This window comes from Astatotilapia calliptera, chromosome 3 (assembly GCF_900246225.1).
Source record: "Astatotilapia calliptera chromosome 3, fAstCal1.2, whole genome shotgun sequence".
Lineage (NCBI taxonomy): Eukaryota > Metazoa > Chordata > Actinopteri > Cichliformes > Cichlidae > Astatotilapia > Astatotilapia calliptera.
Window position 1 is genome coordinate 22,755,261 of NC_039304.1, and position 21,115 is coordinate 22,776,375.

A 21,115-nucleotide genomic window follows, 5' to 3' on the forward strand; every position below is an offset into this window, starting at 1 on the left:
TATTCTGTAAGTACACTGATTTTCTCTGTTTGTGTGCCACTAACTGAGAAAAAAAAATCTCTCTGTTACTTTGAGAGTTTGATTAGATCCAGTTGGGTTTTTTTTTTGTTGTTGTTGTTCTTATTGATTTAAACATTTTTTAAAGTTACTTTGAGTTGAGTTTCTTTTACTTCTTCATTATTTTACAAATTACAAAATTCAATTATGTTTTTGTGATGTTTCGAGCCTGTTTATTATCACATAATATATGGGTACAAATATGTTGATGGGGCATCTGAAAAAATCTGTTCATGATTGATAATGTGTGGATATTAATGTTTGTTCTAGTGTTCAGTACATTCTTCTCAGGAAATGCAGAAGGTGAGAAATTGTTTTCTTTGTTTCCTATTTGTGTGATGTGTTTAGTACTTACTTTTTTGCAGCTCCTTTTTTTTCTTATATTTTATAAAATTATATAGGTTTATATACTTAATTATGTGTGTAACATTTGGATATTACATCCATGTTGTTAAACTCACCCATGAGGCTAATTCTCTGGTTTTGTACTTCATGCAGATCAGCTCTTTTCCTGAATTCATCTGATTATCTCAGCAGATTTAGATAGCAATCCAGAAGAAGCCACCGCTGAGAAGACAAGAACAACTATAAACACAGACAGTTATCATAATCTTCTTTGTAGTGATTATCTCACAAACTCACTTTTAAAAGTCTCTGAAATTGAAATTTTTAGATTAATATGTCAAACTATAGCCTCCATATACATCCATGTGTTGTAATCTCATGACTCCAGTGTGAGTCATGTTTTAATTTGGATGAGATATTCTCCAACATTCATTTTATTTCTTTTAACTCAACAGCAAATAAACCTAGAGCCACACTGAGAGCACAAAGTTCAGTCATACCAGCAGGGGGCAGTGTGACACTGAGCTGCTCTGTGGAGGGCTCTGCTGGCTGGAAGTTTGACTGGTTCAGACGTGATTCAGAGTTTTCTGGAGCTCAGAAAATAGGAGCTGGAAGATCAGAGCACACTATCAGTATTTCAGAAGGAGGCATCTATTACTGCATTGGAAGGAGAGGAGATCCAGTTTTCTACACAGAGTACAGTGCTCCAGTTACAATTCAGAAACAACGTGAGGGTGAAATTTTGTTGTGAAACACAGTAAAACAAAAATTCATGATTAAATTAAAGTAGAACTTTGTAACTTTGATTTTATTTCGTTCACTGTTGGTTTGTTCATGAATATTTGTGTTTATTTGTTTGTTGAACAGTTTGGGCTGCTGTGAAACTGCATCCCAGCTGGTCTCAGATATTCACTGGTGAGACAATCACTCTCAGATGTGAGATTCAGGGAGGTGAAGGAAAGGTGTGGAAATATGAATGGACAGCACCCAACACAAACAGCCCTCCAACATCCAGTGAATACAGGATCAGCACAGTTTCAGTGTCCCACAGTGGAGACTACAGATGTCGGGGTAGCAGTGACTATCTCTTAACAGGATGGAGTGATGCCTTCAGACTGACAGTTTCATGTGAGTTGGACCATGATTCATGCTGACATTTCATGTTTTCCTGTTTACATCTGTCTACTACTCTTTGGTGTTCATTCAAAACTGAACTGGTATTTGAAGTTTGAATATTTATTTTCTTATTAATTAATTAATTTTCTTATTGTTATTTTCCCTGAACTAAATGATAACATGATGTATGTTTTCCTGTTTCTTCAACAGCAAGTAAACCCAGAGCCACACTGACAGCACAACGTTCAATCATACCAGCAGGGGGCAGTGTGACACTGAGCTGCTCTGTGGAGGGCTCTGCTGGCTGGAAGTTTGACTGGTTCAGACGTGATTCAGAGTTTTCTGGAGCTCAGAAATAGGAGCTGGAAGATCAGAGCACACTATCAGTATTTCAGAAGGAGGCATCTATTACTGCATTGGAAGGAGAGGAGATCCAGTTTTCTACACAGAGTACAGTGCTCCAGTTACAATTCAGAAACAACGTGAGGGTGAAATTTTGTTGTGAAACACAGTAAAACAAAAATTCATGATTAAATTAAAGTAGAACTTTGTAACTTTGATTTTATTTCGTTCACTGTTGGTTTGTTCATGAATATTTGTGTTTATTTGTTTGTTGAACAGTTTGGGCTGCTGTGAAACTGCAGCACAGCTCGTCTCAGATATTCACTGGTGAGACAATCACTCTCAGATGTGAGATTCAGGGAGGTGAAAGAAAGGTGTGGAAATATGAATGGACAGCACCCAACACAAACAGCCCTCCAACATCCAGTGAATACAGGATCAGCAGAGTTTCAGTGTCCCACAGTGGAGACTACAGATGTCGGGGTAGCAGTGACTATCTCTTAACAGGATGGAGTGATGCCTTCAGACTGACAGTTTCATGTGAGTTGGACCATGATTCATGCTAACATTTAATGTTTTCATGTTTACATTTGTCTACTACTCATTGGTGTTCATTCAAAACTGAACTGGTATTTGAAGTTTTAATATTTATTTTCTTATTAATTAATTAATTTTCTTATTGTTATTTTCCCTGAACTAAATGATAACATGATGTATGTTTTCCTGTTTCTTCAACAGCAAGTAAACCCAGAGCCACACTGACAGCACAACGTTCAATCATACCAGCAGGGGGCAGTGTGACACTGAGCTGCTCTGTGGAGGGCTCTGCTGGCTGGAAGTTTGACTGGTTCAGACGTGATTCAGTCTCTTCTAAAGCTCAGCTCATGAGAGGAAATGAAGCAAACAGAGTTATTAGTGTCTCACAAGGAGGTCTGTACCACTGCAGAGGAGGGAGAGGAGATCCAGTTTACTACACAGAGGACAGCAGTGACGTCACAGTTACAGAAACTCGTGAGATTAATAATTTTATTGCTGCCAAACTGAGAGATGTTATGTTGTGTTCTGTGCTAACAATTTCATTCAACAACTATGAGTTTATTAAACCTGAGATGAGAGACAACTCCTGACAAATAGAAGAATTTATTCAGTCTTATTTTTTTTTATCTTCATGTTTCTTCTTGTGTCTAACCAGATATTTTCCTGTGAACAGTTCCCAGTAAGCCCACTGTGACCCTGCAGCCATCCTGGACTCAGATATACAGCGGTGAGACAGTCACTGTCAGATGTGAGATTCAGGGAGGTGAAGGAGCTCAGTGGACGTATGAATGGAGAGCAGCCAAGTTAAACACACCTCCAACATCCAATGAATACAGAATCATCAGAGCTACTGAGTCTGACAGTGGAGGATACAGCTGCCGGGGCAGGAGGGACTATTTCTTCTCAGAGTGGAGTGATATCATCACACTGACTGTATCATGTAAGATCTTTCATCCAGAGTATCTAAATAAGGAAAAAGCACTTCTTCTTTCTTACAGCTTTATAACTGTCTTTCATGTTGGTCAGTAAAATGTTTAGTTTTTTTTTCCAACAACAAAAACCTGAACAGCAGCTTTTTATTCACAGTGAAGAGAACAAAACATATGAGAGTAACTTCTATGCTGTGCAGCTCTAATACATGAAAGATGAAATGCAGAACAAATGCTGGATCTGTCTCAGCTGCTCCACCACATCCACTAAGAAACATTAAATCCACTGATTGTTCCTCATGTGTGTTTTTAACTTAGAAATGCAGCAAATTAAATATGAAAGATTAGTGTTGTGTTTGTGTGATAGTTGTACAGTTTGTTGCAGCTTCACCATTAAAGTTATGTGATATTTATTATTTCCATATTTCCACCAAGTTATTTCAACTGGTTTGATTCAGTCATTGACTTTTGTTCTTTTTCTAAACTGAACTGCAGATAAACCAAAGGCCAAACTGAGAGCTGATAACACAGCTGTTCCAGTAGGGGCAGTGTGACCCTGACCTGCTCTGTGAACCCATCATCATCATCTGGATGGAAATACTACTGGTACAGAGATGAGAAATCCTCTGAAGCCCTGACTACACAAGATGCAGTTTTCCACTCAAATGGACAAATCAGTGTCTCACAGGAAGGACTCTACAGGTGCAGAGGAGGAAGAGGAAACCCAGTTTACTACACAGAGGACAGCCAGTCAGTCAGGATGTGGAAAACTGGTGAGTTCAAAGTTAACGAACCAAAAATCACTACATTTGATGGAAATTGACCCCTTTTGTCATTCATTTACTCATTTTGTGAATACATACAGTCCCAATCAGACCTGTTGTGACTCTGTATCCAAACTGGTCTGAGATATACAGAGGAGAGACGATCACTGTCAGATGTGAGATCCATGGAGGAGACACTGAGTGGGATTATGAGTGGGAAACAAACAGCAGGATAAAAGCTCCAAATCAAAATGAATACAGGATTAGATCTGCTTCATCATCCAACAGTGGAAACTATCGCTGTAAGGGCAGAATGAAAAGTTCACAGCATGAAACAACAGAGTGGAGTGATTCAGTCACACTGACAGTTTCTGACAGTAAGTAGAGTCATAGTTCATTTAACCTGGAAATAGAAACAGTTTGTAAAAATGTGTTTTTATTAGTACATGTTGAGATATTTGACATGTTTAGATAGTCTCACTCTTAAAGTTCATCATAAATATTTGTGAGTCAACATTTTAGTGACATTGAATTCAGAGTTAAGAGACGAAAGATTGAGAGAAAATCTTTGTTGAACAGATGAACCCCGTCCTGTCCTCACTGTGTCTCCATCATGGCTGAGTCCTGGAGCCTCAGTAACTCTGAACTGTGAGGTTGAACATCCGTCTGCAGGATGGAGCTTCTACTGGTATAAAGCTGTTCCTGATCTATCAGAGAAATCCTCCAGTTATGAGCTGCTACCTGATGGCAGTGGGACTGCACAGGACTCCTACATCATTCATGGACAGACACACACAGCAGGATATGTGTGCAGAGCTGGAAGAGGAGACCCAGAGTATCACACTGATCACAGTCAACCAAAGTTTGTCTGGTCTGCAGGTCAGTTTGATTCTATCTTTTTTCAAGTAATGCAACAACCAAAAAATGTGAATTAATGGGTTGTTTTTGGCTTAGCATTGAAAGTGAAAATTATAGTTTGACCAATACGAACACTGTGTCTTTTAGCACTGACCTTTAAACATTAAAGCAAAAGAATATTTTCACTGTGATATTTTGAATCCTAACATCTGTGAGCTTTGTGTCTTCACTGCATGTTGTTTCCAGATGTTCGTTCAGCAGCGTCTCTCACAGTGAGTCCTGACAGAGTGCAACACTTCACCTCTGACTCTGTCTCACTGACCTGTGAGGGAAACTTCACTGAGTGGAGAGTGAGGAAGTTCTCTGAGGACGGCCGACTGTACTCTGACTGTAGGAGAATGACTGGATCCACATGTGACATCAACATATTAAAGTCAGATACTGCAGTGTACTGGTGTGAGTCTGGATCAGGAGATTTCAGCAATGCAGTCAACATCACTGTACAGAGTATGTTATTATACATTCATCATGTTCTTTTGGTCATTTTTTTCCCGTTTATGTTATTTATTAGCTCATAGTGTTTCCCCACTACGGTACTGTTTGAAAGTAAATCTATCAAAAGAGACAAAAGTGGGACATTTAGGCAATTGTAAGTCTTATTTTAGCTCGACCCTTATCAGTGAATAAGCAGTAAATGTCATGAAAAAAAGAAAAATTGTTTTCATAATTCTGCTAGAGGTGGGGTCGCCGCTGCATAGAGTTTTCAGAGTACCAAATATTCCTTTTTAACATATATACTAAAAAAAAAAATAAATTAATAAAAAGAAAATCGTAAACTCAACAGAAACCCATCAAATCAGAGTACATCTAAAATAACACCTCATGTTCCTCTTTTCTTGTGTGGCTGTGTTTGATATGTGCTAATGCATAAACAAGCAGCTGGTGAGTAGACAGATTTGATTTGGAATGTCTTATGAGATTAACGTTTGGTGTCTAAGGCACTATATATTTTATAGGTCATATGTATATTTGGTAAAAAAAAAAAAAAGTTCCTTTTAGGAAATGTACAGTAGTTCTTCAACACATCACAACCCTAACCTTCAGAAAACCTTCAAAAAGCTGAAGTTGCCAAAATAACATGATGATGTGATTTTTGTGACCTTCAGCTTTTTTTTTCTCAAGGTTACCCACTGACTAACAGGAACATCATTCATTATTTCACAGATAATTATTATGGTCCTATCCTGGTGAGTCCTGTTCATCCTGTGACTGAGGGAGCTTCTGTTAGTCTGAGCTGCAGTTTGAGAAAAACACAAAAAATACTTTCTAATGTGTTTTTCTATCACAATTACAAACTTATTCAAAATGATACCCGAGGGGAGCTGAAGATCTCTGCAGTGTCAAAGTCTGATGAAGGTTTCTACAAGTGTCAGTACTCAGGAAGAGAGTCAGCACAGAGCTGGATGTCAGTTAAAGGTGAGCAGGATCAAAACATTTGATGGATTTCTGCAAATGATTAACATAGCCACCATAGAGTATATTAATGAGTATGTGTTTGTCTTTCTTTCACCTGACTCTACTTTCGTAAGAACATTTTTAGAAAGATTTCTCAAGTCTCTAAATGTTTACTGCTAATGTTTACAGTCACAGTAGCTCCATCAGGATCTAAAAGGACTTCATGTCCTGTGTGGTTGGTTGTTGGACTTGTTTGTGGAGTCTCTCTTCTTCTTATTTTCCTGCTTGTAATGTATCGCTATAGAAAGGCAAAGGGTGAGACATTTTTACAAATACATCAACATATGATGATGTCATGGCACAAAATAGAAGTAAAATGATTTGCACTGAGAGAAACAATACTTTTTTTTCTCTTTTAACAGATTTATGCTTCACTGGGTTGGTATAAACTTTATATTCCTATTTTCACTCTAAACATTCAGCAGTGTTTTCTTTTACTGTTCTGAATTTTCTGCACAATGTTATTATCTGTGCATTTGTTATGTTTTCATTAGGCCGATCCAGTCAGACATCAACAGTCAAGACTCCACCAGAAATCCTGGAGTCAATCAGAATGAAACCCATGTATACAAATCTCTTCACCCTGGTCAGTCATAAACCCAAGGTTTAGCATTAATAATTAGTCTTCATAAAGTTCTGGTCAACTTTTTTTCAAAGACCATCAATCAAGGGCAAAAATCCAGAACACAAAAAGTTAGGGGGAAAAAAATCAAGTTAAATTAATTTGGTGTCTTTGCACAAAAATATTTAATTGCTGTAATGCATTAAACTCTAACATGATACTCTGACCTTGGCTTTTTAAGGTGAATATGAACTCTATGAAACAGCCCATCACTCAGAAGACACTGCAAATGGTAAATGGGATCTTTTGAATAGCACACAGCAGTTTGAAATATAAATAATTATTTTAAATGTATTGAAATGAAACTCTGACTCTGATTTTATTATCTTTGTCAAGGTGATCATCACATCTATGAAACAATCCAAGACTTGGAAGATACTGCAAAAGGTACACATTATCTTTTGAATATCATAGAGTTAATGTACCTGCTGCTCTTTGTGGATTTGAATTCAACAAGATGTGTTATTACTGCTAATTTCTATCCTTTACACTGTTTATGCTTTCTAATATTATACACTATACAACCATCATCTGCTTAATTTCAAATTCATCTTTAATACCCTTTATGCAACCTCTCTGATAATGAGCACCAGTCGCACACTGTTCTTTACTATAAATCCATCACAATACACCAAACTAACCTGTTTAATCTGCACTAAACTGCAGTGGATTTTCATGCAACCTTTAAGAAACACAGTTAGTGTTAGTTTTACAGTTACCTCAGTTTGTTTGAAGCAGGTTTCACAATCTGAATAACATAACTTCATATGTACAGACCTGATGTCTGATTTAAAAACAATAAGACTTACATGGAAGCTTTAAATTTCCAGTTTATTAAAATTTCACTGAGCAGTCCCTACCTTTAAATCTAACCCTTCTTCCGATAAATACGATTCATTTGAAATTATCTGACACTTAAAAACGTCTGACAAAGTGCCTGAAAAACCCATTAAAAAACAGCCTACTGTAACCCCCGACTATTACACATGGTTTTGCCTCTTAAAAAATGCAATAATAATAATAATAATAATCATCATCATCATCATCATCATCATAATACATTTTATTTATTTAAAAGCACCTTTCAAAACACCCAAGGATACTGTACAGCAAATAAAAACAGGCATAAAAAACATGAAATACACACAATAATAAGAATAGCAGATAGAAAGTTTAATATCAGGGATAGGTTATGAGGAGTAGGCAATTTTAAACAGGTGGGTTTTGAGGTTGGACTTAAAAAGAGGGAATGAGGTGATGTTTCTGAGGTCAGGGGATAAGGAATTCCAAAGTCGGGGTGCACAGTGGCTAAAAGCCCTGCCCCCCATAGAAACAAGACGAGAGGAAGGAACAGAAAGAGAAAGGGAGCAGGATTATCTGAGAGTGAGTTACAGTAGTCAATCCGAGAGGTAACGAGTCTATGGATGAGAATAGCAGTGGCATGTGGAGTGAGGAAGGGGCGGAGGCGATTGATGTTATGGAGTTGGAAATATGCTGAGCGAGTGACATTATTGATTTGAGAGTTAAAGGATAATGTACAAAAACAGGATTTCCTTTCATGTGTTACTGTGAAGAAGCGCAGTGATGAAATAATAACTCCCCATAAATGCACAAAACCATAAGTAACAAACCTGTTTTGAAAATGGGAGTGGGAAGTACAGATGATTGTTTAAAAAGTGGGAAGTAAAAGAAAAAAGTTGTCAGAAAAAAAATACAAATACAGATGAAAATTGCACAATGATGAAGTATTTGTACTTTGTTACTTCTGGTGGTTAAAGATGTATAAACATTTGAATTAAAAACACTAATCCAGATGATCATTTTTTATAATCCTCTAACTAAAAAAAATTACATTTCAGAGGAAGATGAATCACCTGAAGCCACATACTCTCTTATAGAGGTTAAAGACTTTGGGATGGAGAGTGAGTATCTAACATGTGCAATTTAAAATTACAAAAAAAAAAATTAAAATACATTTAAAAATCTAGTTAAGAAAGGTTTTCACCTCCAGCACTGAAATGCACATTAATTATTTTCTTTTGCTCATTCATCTGATTATCTCAGCAGGGAAGCATCATAAACCACATAAGAGTATTATTTACACTGATGTGAATATGGGAACTGCAGGTAAACTCACAACAGTCATGCACTGAAATGTCTGATTACATTGACAATATGCCTTGACAAGATTAAATGGCCTCACCACATAACATCCTTACTTTTTGTCTTTTGTGTTTGCCTTACAGGTCAGTGAAGAGAGCAACAGCAGCAAAGCCAAAGAGAAGCATAATGTAATCATACTATAATGATCAGATCATATGCATGCCATATGTCTTCCTTGCATCCTCTGAGTGAGACAATCTTGATAAAACTTTCCATAAGCACTGCATAGGGCACTGTGAGTGGCCCATGCAATGCATAAATATTTTACAAAAGTCTCAGAATCATATAGAATTGTGTATTTGACAGTTCAACTGAGCAATAATGGAATATCAGATTAGAGTGGCGTGTCTGATTTAATGTATTTTAGCATCATATTATAGCATATATCATAGCATCTTGTATATCATAGTATATAAATATTTCTAGTCCCTATCTCCAGTGCAGGGTACACGGATTTGCTAGTATGTAATAATATAGACCCAATACTCTGTTTTTACACAAGGGCAACAATACATTTTTGTGCAGTATAATGTATTATACATTATATTAACATAAATAAATAGTGTGACTGATACTGTATGGAGTTGAATTTTGTCCAGTTTTGAAAAGCTTATACTTCTATGGATTTCTTTTTAAATTTCCAGTCTGTCAGCAGTATTTTTCTTGCATCATGCTGCTGTATATCATAATTGTAAACTATAACTGTAAAATCCAATAACACTGAGGTTTAGAAATATGATAAATCGTCAAGTAACAGCCATCACTAGGGGGCAGTGCACTGTTAATCGTGAGATTTCCAAATGGACTGTGCTCTATTGAAATGTTTGTGCAGTGGTGTGTTTTGGTTTTCTATCCCCCATTAGCGGGAAGTAAATGCGAGGTGCGCCTGTTTCTTGCCCACAGGGAGGAGAGGGAGGGGGGGGGGGGGTTCTGGTTGGCTGGAGCGGCATCTAATAACCAGCTAGCAAAAAAACAAAACAAAATTAAAATAAACCAACAAAATCTAAAACACCAGACATTGTGATACAGACTTATAATCTTCACCAATGTTTTTTTCTGAATTCTATCACACACATATACGCGTGAGCGTGAGGGCCCTCGGTGCGCCTGCTTGCTGCCGCTTCAGTGCTGAAGTCTCACAAACAACCTGTCGAAAGGGGAAGGAGTCCGGCTGCTTCCAAATAGAGCACATTTTATTCATAATATTGTCAATCCAAGCCCATTATATATTCATGATTTTTTCCTGGGTTGGGCGAAATCCCAGAACTAAACCCTAGACAAACCAGATCTGTGCACTAAGGTGTAGGTCTGTTAGGTTATGTTGTGGTGATCCTCGGGTTGGGGGATGGGTGTTCATGGTTGATCTGATATCCTCGTGTTGGTGTTGTTCCCAGATCATCATACTAAATGTTGTTCCAGGATCAACATTGCAAGTGACCAATCAGAATGTTGTGACGTCATACTTTTGCGACTTCGGGAAAAACCGGCGTAAAACAAAAAACTGTACTTAAGCTGCGTGAAACCGCCTCTGTCCGCCGATCAACTGACCCTGACCCTGACCCTAACCCTAACCCTTTAATAAACAGTAAGCAGAATTGATATTGTCCTTGCAACATTGGAATTTCATAAATGCACGAATGGCTTGGTGCGCAAAAGTATAACGTCACAACAATGTGATTGGTCACTTGCAATGTTGAACCTGGAACAACATTTTCATGATGGTCTGGGAACAACACCAACACGAGGATATCAGATCATCCGGGTGTTCATACTGGAGTGCAAAATTAAAACCAATGGAAGATGGACGAGAAAGGTTCAAAGCCATCAGGCGCTCAGTTTAGGAAAAAAAAGTTTTTACAGTGCAGTTGCAGTGTTTACAGTGTATTAGATGGAGGAGTTGTACAGGGAGATGGCCACAGGCAGGAATGATTTCCTGTGTCGTTCAGTGGTGCTTTTTGGTAATCTCAGTCTCTCACTGAGCGTGCTCCTGTGACTAGCCAGCACGTCATTGAGTGGGTTTGAGGTATTATCTAGCATTGTCCTCATTTTGGATGATATCTGCCTCTGTTTGCCCAAGGCACCAAACATGCTAGGACCGCCCCTGAGTGCTTGCATACCTTTATTGCTGCTTTCAGTTTTACTTAAATGCCAAACATGTAGCATAGATCCTATAAGAAACTATTAACTCTAGCATGGCACAATTAACATTTCTTTTGCTACAACTAATTATTTATAAAAAAGATTGATGAGGAAACTACATTCTTGTTTATTCACCACTTACCTAACCCATACTGTTGTTTGCAGCTTTGCTCTGCTCTCCAAAAATCAGAAATTTGCAGATGTTTGTATGTGACACAAATTACAAAATCTGATTACTACAGATGTGTTCTCAGTGGAAACTATTTTATTGTGAAATAGATGTTGGATTTCATTTAAAGTTACACTTCATGTAGTCTGATCTCACTGAATCTCACTATATACTGAAACTCATTTGCTGAAGTTTAAACAGCTTATTATGTTGAGATTGTTTGACTTTGACCTTTTCCCAAGAGCCCCAGGAACAGGCCTACTGTGAGGTAACTGAAAGCTTAAAGAAAACAAATTTCTGTGAATACACCGTCAGAGCTACTTTTAAGGACACATGTTAGCTCAAAGAGGAAGCAGGACCTCATCCTGCCTCACATGCACTTCTGTTTCAAAACGCTATTTCTCTTCTCCTCAAGCTCACCCACATCCTGCACAGCATCATGACCAGCCTTAAAACCAGGATGTCACGATAAGATGTAAAAAAAAGATTCTGTGTGGTTGTAAAATCAGACACTTAAACACAAACTCTTAAACCAAACTGCAAAAAGCACTTTTATATCCGCTGGCCCAAGCCAAAAAACAAAAAACTAAATCTTTACAAAAACGACAATAGTAAAGCAGGAAACTCCTGAATGTAAGAAGACACACATTCTGCAACAAGTGGCAATCCCTGAGACCAAACTCTATCATCTAAAATGACAATGCTCACTTTCACACAAAGAGTTTATCAAAGTACCTCCAGAATTTGGGAGTGGAGAGGATGAAATGGCAGTCTTGACTCAACCCCACTGAATACTTGTGGGGTCAGCTTAGGGAAAATATTCTGTGGACTGTGGCATTAAAATAACACATAACTTCATAAAGAAACATCATACCAAATGTCAAACATAATGGCAACAATGTGATTATCTGAAACTTGTTTACTACTTCAGGACCTGGATGACTTTCCTTTACTGATGGAACCATGACTGCTGCAATCTAGTTGTACTGTTCAAAATTATACATGTGCAAGACACTGTTAATACTCTCAATAATGGATTTAAAGCTGCAGATTTCATTGTTAAAAGTGCACAAAATGGGATATTAAAAAGCATGTGATCGCTAACAACAACAGAGTGTCATGGTCCGCGGCCCGGCGTCCGAGAAGCTGATAGGATGCCCACGCCCACGGGCGTGGCTGTTGACTCCACACCTGCACCCCATCCCAGGCGATCATCAGGTGGACTATTTGATCCAGCCCAGCCTGCTGCTCCACGCCAGTCCGCAGGTGTACGTTACAGTGGTAACGTACACCTGCGGGAAAGCGATTGTGAGAACTCATCTGTCTGAACGAGCGCTAATTCTGTCCTGTGCACTCAGATAAACAACTCGGCGTGTTTTTTGAGCCACCTGCCCGTCTGGAATTTGGATCGCCTTCAGTACTCGCCACCTCGACTTTCTTGGAGCTCCCCCGCGGACCCTCACCCCTCCCTCCGGCTCCCACGGCCCCGCTGTCACCGTAAGACTCATACTCTTCCCCCACGTATGCTGCTATTTCCCCGCGCCCCAATAATTCTTGTCCTTTTTCTGTTGCAGCCTCCCACAGTCTCATTTTCGGCGTTCCTGCGCGACTCATCTCCCGGTCCCTTGGTTTCTCGAGTTTCACGTGTGTTTTCCTTCTACCCTCCCGGGACACCTTCAGTTAAAATAAAGTTTATTTTCTCGTACTCCTGTGTGTGTTGGCTCTGCTTCTGGGTCCAGCTTGTGTGCTGAACTTCGGTTCATGACACAGAGGTGTTTGTTTTGAAATGCTTTCATTCATTACAACCTCAATGTGGTGACTCAGAGGAGAACTAATGTAATGTAAACCCAAATTTAGCCACCGCTATAAAATCTTAAAAACAGCTCTTTATCTTGTTTTTAAATTAAAGTAAAAAATGAAACATAATTCACAGCCCTTTAAGTGAGTCCACAGTGCAACTTGAGAATGAACGAATGAAAGACACCGTTATAGAAAATCACTGAGGGCTAATTTGAAGAGTGGAACCTGCATTGAAAAAAAAAATGATGAATGGGAGGAAGTGAAACTAAATGCAAGGCACAAGAGACAAAATACTATCAAAATAAAATGGGATGTGAACAATATCTTATGCAGCAACAATAACTGAACAAGAACAGAAGACAAATGAGGATGAAATGATGACCCAGCCAACCAGATGGTGAGTTGGATGCTGCAGTCTTTTTTTTTTTTTTTTGCTTAACTTATGTTAACTTATGACTTTTGTTCCTGTTAATTTAGAAATACAGGTTTTAAGTTTAGTTTGATAGTTTGTTATTTATTCTAGGTTCCTTTTATTTATCAATATTATTAATCTTCCTAGAATCAGTTGTATAACATGGTTTTTGAGATTTGTCGTATTGTTTATCTTTTGGTGTTTCCTTATTGGGTTCCTGTTTGAGTCTTTTAGCTCTTGTTAGTTTGATGTCTTGGTTTGGCAGTCTAATATTTGTGGAGTTTTTTATTTGAGTTTCATACATTGTTTTTTCTTCACTTGTTTTTTGTTCTGTGGGTTTTGTGCTCTTGTTGTATTGAGTTCCCAGTGACTTACTTAAAATGTTGCATTTTTTAACCTCCTTATGGTTTCCTGTGGTTTTCCTTTAGTTATTTTCTGCTTGGTGGTTTGTTGACCTAAATAATTATTCTAGATGCTTCTGTGAGTGTAAGCAAGAGTGGCCATTTAACCTATGTACCAGTACAATGTTAATAGCAACATATCTGTGGAAGAATATACTTTGGAGATGTTGTTTCTGTGCATGATAAAATACGAACACATTTCGCAGACTTCTTATTTCAAATATAGAATAAATATAAATTGGTGGAAACTTTATTGCAAAAAATATATTGATATTCGTTTTTCAACTCTTTTGGGCATTTATTTAAAATGATTATCAGAGAGGGTACTAAAGACATCTAGATTGTCTTGGTTCTGATTCTTTAATGACTGACTGGTCAGTTAGAAGTGCTCAGGACTGCGTCAATTATTTGTAAATATAAACCAAACTGGTTTTAAATTTCATGGTTTCAGCAGTCAAACAGTGGGTTTTTCTGAATGATCAACTTTATAAAGAAAGTACCAATGACTGTAAAAACATAAAACATGGAATCGGTGAACTTGTCTATTAAGATTTCAGTTAAAAAACTGTAGACTTCTCTATAAAGCTGTAACCAAACTGTGTGACTGTCACATTTTTATGAGGTGTTAGTAGTTCTAACACGTTCTCATCCCAAAACGTAGCATTATACGGTATGTGATAAATCGTCGGTATGTTACGCTTCCGGAATGAGAACAATCTTGTTGTTCACATACAGGCAGTCTGCAGGCGTTTTACACAGAAACACCACACTGAGTTTCAATTTGGTAGTATTCTCGTTATCTTCCATCACATTAACATGACAAGAGACCAGTGAAACCACAGCACTGTTAGCTGATGAAACTGTGCAGCAGGGGCAGCAGCAGTTCAGGTATTTGAGTCCCCTCATTATTGTCACTCTTAGTTTGGATTCTAGCACAGATGTGAATATTAAATCTAAATTGATCAGTAGTTAGCAGTTTTATAAATATTTATATTGATGTGTAACTACAGTTTGCTGACAAGCCTGATAAACTACCGTGAGTATACTTTATATATGTATAATCCTTTTTTAGCAGCTCTAAACTAAACCAAGGCTTATGCTAAGGCTAACCTTTTATACTTGCATATGTGTCACTGTGTGGATATTTTTCGTACGTTATCCTCCTCCTTGTGTTTAATGCATTGGACAACGTGGACATGTTGTTACCAAATGTGTGTGTGTGTGTATATATATATATATATATATATATATATATATATATATATATATATATATATATATATATATATATATATATATATATATATATGATTTCACAATATAGCTTTATAAAGAATGAACTTTGACCCTACTATCTTCTGCCTGCCCACTGGATGCAACAGCTGTGGACTGTACGCTCTCTGGTCAAAATGGTTTTCTGTGGAATGTTTCAGCAGTACAAATTCAGCAGCAGCAGAAGGAAAACTCAAAAGTGATTTTTAACTTATTTTCATTTCGTTACGAAACGCAATCAGGAACATGATCGCAAGGTACGATGAATGCCTGTTTTTGAAGTATGGTTTGGTTAATTTAACACTTTATTTTTGAGATGCTGCAAAAGGATTTTGCAGATCAGCTACTAATTTGTTTTTAAAACCTTGAATTTTTTGTGTGACACTTTTCTCTCTGTGAGTTTTGCTGTTATCAGACACCATTGAAAGTTAGACCCCCACCAAACAGCTGTGGGGATTTTGCATCTGATGTTGTGCTGCGTTGTAGCCCCATTGATGGTTGTTGAATATCCCATTGATCATTTCCACTGATCTATATATCTATTGGCTTGAATGCTTTTGCGCTCTCTTGTCTCTTCACTGTGGCCACAGAACAAAAAAAAGCAAAAAAGCTAATCAAAAAATCGAACACTGGTAGCACATTCATTTTGTGGTTGACCATTGTAGATCAAAAGACAGGTGAACTGCAGCTTGTAAATGTCAGAGCAGAACGTTGTGAAAAGGTTTAGACTGTTTTTTAGTGTTTAATAAGCATATGCTTCCTGTTCAGTATCAGAATGAAATTACATCTGGTGCTAACAGACAGGGATCAGGCAAGTCTTATTATTTTTTCTTCTGTCTGTCAACCCTGCAGTAGCCCAGGTTCACAGCTGTTAACTGTAGAACAGTTCAACAGATGTCAGTTATGACATTACACCTGAGTTTTACAGCTCATTACTTACAAACAAAGAAATTCCTCGCTTCAGTTTAACCATACAGAGAGTTGTTTCCTGTGTCTGTGTTCACGACAAAGCTCAGAACCGCAGATTAAGATTATTTATAGATCTGTGCTGATTATGAGCTGCAAGATCAGAGTCAAGCAAAATAAGTGTTTCTGAAACATGATAAAAATAAAGGGAAACAAGAAAGAAAAGAAAGAAAAAGGCTGTGTCTATCTGCACATCTGACAGTGTGATGTTAAAAAGATGGAAATCAGTTGCAAACTGAAAACACACTCTACAAGCAGTCATTAGAAGGCAGGCAACATTATGAGTTTTAGTGCTGGTTATTAGAGCCGTCCTCTTAAAATGATGCCAAGAACGATGCCATCAAAGTGCCCTTGACTGCTGAAAAACAGATAGTGAACTCAGTCTTGTTACAGGGCTTATAAATGGCATCTGTCATTTATGGATTTGTCATCTAGAGCGGGTCAGCTACTAATGCAAGGTTGCTGGTTCAACCCCTGGCTGCTCCAGGCTTCATGTTCCAGTATCCTTGGGCAAGATACTGGTCCAGAGTTGCTCCTGATGCTTTCATCATTGTTGATAGAAAACACTTTGCAACTCGACTAAGCATGTAGTAATAATAATAATAATGATGGATTGCATTTATATAGCGCTTTACAATACCACTATTCATTCACTCTCACATTCATACACTGGTGAAGGCAAGCTACAGTTGTAGCCACAGCTGCCCTGGGGCGCACTGACAGAGGCGAGGCTGCTATGTCGCGCCATCGGCGCCTGTAGGCGGTAGGTGAAGTGTCTTGCCCAAGGACACAACGACCGAGACTGTCCAAGCCAGGGCTCAAACCAGCAACCTTCCGATTACAAGGCGAACACCCAACTCTTGAGCCACGATCGCCCTGTATGCATTAGCCATACTCATCTACATGTGGATGTCACACTTTTATGGATGTAATAGGTTGCATTAAACTGCAGTACCAGCAGATGGAGACATTCTATTTCAAGCCAACATGAAAACAGTCATGGAAAACATTTAGAGAAACATTATTAACACATTGTAATTATAGTCAAATACATATCAGCCACCTAGCTTAATCATTTCACAAAAAAAAAAAAAAAAAAAAAAAAAATCATTTCTGGCGTAGTAGGAGTCTGGTATGTATTTCATACCTTCCTTGGTCACTCGCCACCCGTTGACTTTAAATCTATATTCCCTCTGCTGGTACTGCAGCTTTTGCATTTGTCTGCATTTCACGCTCAGGAGAGGCAAATCGTCACATTGCTGTCACATGCTTCGCTGCGATATCAGATGCACTTATTTGAATAAGTGTGTGAATAATTGAGACTTGTTGTACAAAGTGGTTTGTTTTCTCAGGTATAGAAAAAATATATATAAGAACCAATGCATTTACTATTTACATTTGATTTATTTCATTAATAATCCATTTTAAAATTTAATTGACTCCAATATTTTAAAAACAATAATAGTGGGTCACAGTGGCATCTCATTTTTATTAACAGTGACTTCTCTTTCTTCGAAGTAGCACACTCTGAGATTATCTGTGGATCAGAGAGCTGCGGACTGTGATGATGGGCAATACTTTGCTGGCATTTTTCTGTAAGTACATTGTTTTTCTGTGTTTGTGTGCAACTAATTAAAGAAAAATATGTTTTGTTTGATTGGATTCAGTTGATGTTTTAGTTTGTTTGTTTGTTTTGTTTTGTTTTTATTAATTTTGTTTTTAAATCAATATGATTGTTTATTTAAAATTTTACCTGGTTCTTTGACTAAGTTTAGAAAACGTAATTAAACTTACTGTAGTTATGTTTTTTTTAAGTTACCCTGTTAGTATTTCTTGTAATTCTTTCTTATTTCAAAAAATTCCTGTCAGTTATTTTTTGTCATGTTCCCAGCGTGTTTATGATCTCATAGTATATACGTACAAACAAACATTATTGATATTCTATTCATCATTCTGATTTTCTGCCAGATTGATAATGTCTTGATATTAATATTTGTTCTAGTGTTCAGCACATTTTTCTGTGGAAATGCAGAAGGTGAGAAATAGTTGTCTTCGCCTTTCAATTTTGTGAAGTGTTTTATATTTCCCTTGACCCAGCACCTTCGTTGATATATTTGATAAAAAATTTTATACATTCTATATTGTAAGTAATATTTGGATGTTACATACAACATGTTAAATTCACCCGTGAGGTTGATTTTTTGTATTTTGTAGTTTGTTGCCTTCGTGCCGATCAGTTTTCTTCTTGTGAATGTATGTGATCATGTCAGCAGATTCCAATAGTAATCCAGCAAAAGCCACCACTGAGAAGACAAGAACAGCCACAAGCACAGGTAGTCATCATATTCTTCTTTGTAGTGATTATCCCACATAGTAACTTTTAAAAGTCTTGAATTGAAAATTATAGGTTAACCAACTAATATTACACATTTACCTTTTCTGAACCACGTTGTCTTTATTTTGCTGTTTAAGATGTTGCTCCCAGATGTGTTGTAATCTCATGACTCCAGTGTGAGTCATATTTTAGTTTGTATTAAATGTAAATTCAGGGTTTTTGTTTATTTTTTTTGTGTCTTTGCATTACCAAATGACAGAACTTGAAATCAAGGCCACTCTCAGAGCAGACAACACAACCATACCAGCAGGGGGCAATGTAACACTGACCTGTGACCTGAAGCACTCTGGTGACTTTGAATATCAGTGGTTCAGAGAAACCTCATCCAAAAGCAGGTCCACATTAGAAGTTGGATCGGATAGACAGATCAGTATCTCTAAAGGAGCATCTACACCTGCAGAGGAAGGAGCAAGAAAAATTCACTCACAATAGAAAGCGATCCAGTCACCATTGAGGAAAATGGTGAACTTTATATTTCTTTTGGAATACAAAGTTTTGATTGTGTGTGAAAGTGAAAATTTTGTACCAAATTTTTTAGACCAGTATTTGAAGTCATAAAAATTCGAACATAATATTTGAATGATGTAACTTCAGTAGCTTCTCTCTAGAGATGGGGATTGATAAGAATTTAGCAATCCCAATTCGCTTTTGATTCTCATTGGCTCCATTTTGAGAGTCACTGCCATCTCTAAGCATCATAACAAAGACATCACATTCATGCAAATTAATTACAGGCTGTGGATGAAATGTTTGTGGATGGCAGAGTTATTTCAGGTCTTTATTGTGATCAGTGCTGGGGTTGTTACTCAAAAAAGTAATGTATTACACAGAACATTTTTATTAAAAGTAATGCAGGACATTACTGATTACTCCAAGAAGTAGGTCATGTGTTGCACTCTTTGTTACATTACTATTGCATTTCCCTGTAAAATGACCTCAAACACATTGTCACGTAATTACCATTTAGCAATATAACACTTAGGCTACAGCCCCACACACCAACACAAATCCCTATCCTAATGAGGACCAGTGTTGCCAACTCCTCAGTAAGGAAAATCACTATTGGCTATCCTAAAAGTCAGTAGAAGTCGCTAAATAACGTCATCTCCTAATCTGCATAATTGATCATGTTTATGTAATTGTAACCTGTAACATGTTGTAGGAGAGAGAAATAACATTGTGGAAGAGACAAAGTGAGTAAAAAACATCCTAAGTGCATTTATAATACATTTACAACTACAAATTAAATTCTTTTAGCTATCACATTTCCATCTCCCTTACTCGGTCTTGGTGCCGGCAAAAGTGACCCGAAATGGGCACTCTGGTGGAGTTACTTTGTGTGTGTGTGTTTATGGAGTTTTAAACCTTGTGATTCACAAAAAATAAGAGTAAAAGAAGGGCGGGAGCAGTGGCTTTGTTCATGCGCGATTCATTTTCAGTTTGGACTAGGGATGGGTATCGTTTAGGTTTTATCCTATACCAGAACCAAACCGGTACTTTTGAAACGGTGCTGGTGCTTAAACCGTGCTCGAAGCGGTGCTTAAAGAATGGAGAACACACACTTTGTCCAAAAACCTCTCATGTTTAGCTGTTTTTTCTAAAAAGATAACAATGTTAGCCTTTTCTGCAGCTATAGGGCATATATGGTATCACTCTTGGCTGGAAGCAGTGCTTAAACAATGGAAAAAACACAAATTTTGTCCAAAAACCTCTCATGTTGAGCTGTTTTCCACTTTTTTCTTTGGTCATTTTAGCCTTTTTGGCCAGGGTGAAGGGAGCATCTGCCATCAAACAAGAAGACAGCCGCATGTAACTACGACGGTGTTTGCTAGTTCACCTTACATGCGTTAATTTAATAACGTGGTTAGCCTACTCAACGTAAATTACACACGAACAACATTAAGCTACTCATGCAGAGAAGAACAGCTGCTGCTGCCATCATCAACCGTCATCATTTCTGCTACACTGGCAGGGCTAGGGGCCAGGACTCTCCTCTTCGGGTTCTTGGGGGATGTTGCTAACTCCGGGTCAGATAACAGGCAACTCACCCGCAGTAGATGTGCTCTGTGTGAGGTCTCGCAGCAAGCTATCAAATACGGTGCATTTATCGGCTTTTAAAAAAACGCTATGCGTCGCCAGGTGTTTCATCAGATTCGAGGTGTTACCTTCTTTGCACAGTATCAGCTTGAAGCACTTGTTGCAGGCTGCTGAGTTTGCATCTTTTGCTGTGAAGTACAGCCAGACTTTTGACCCTTCGCCTTGGGCATTTTTAATCTGTAGCTCTCCTCTAAAAGAACGTACGTACCTGGGCCC

General features: G+C 37.8%; 1 pseudogene; it reads left to right on the forward strand.

Annotated features, from left to right (window-relative positions):
- Positions 1 to 2,642: 2,642 nt before the first annotated feature.
- Positions 2,643 to 9,827, forward strand: LOC113018951 (immunoglobulin superfamily member 1-like; annotated as a pseudogene).
- Positions 9,828 to 21,115: the final 11,288 nt, after the last annotated feature.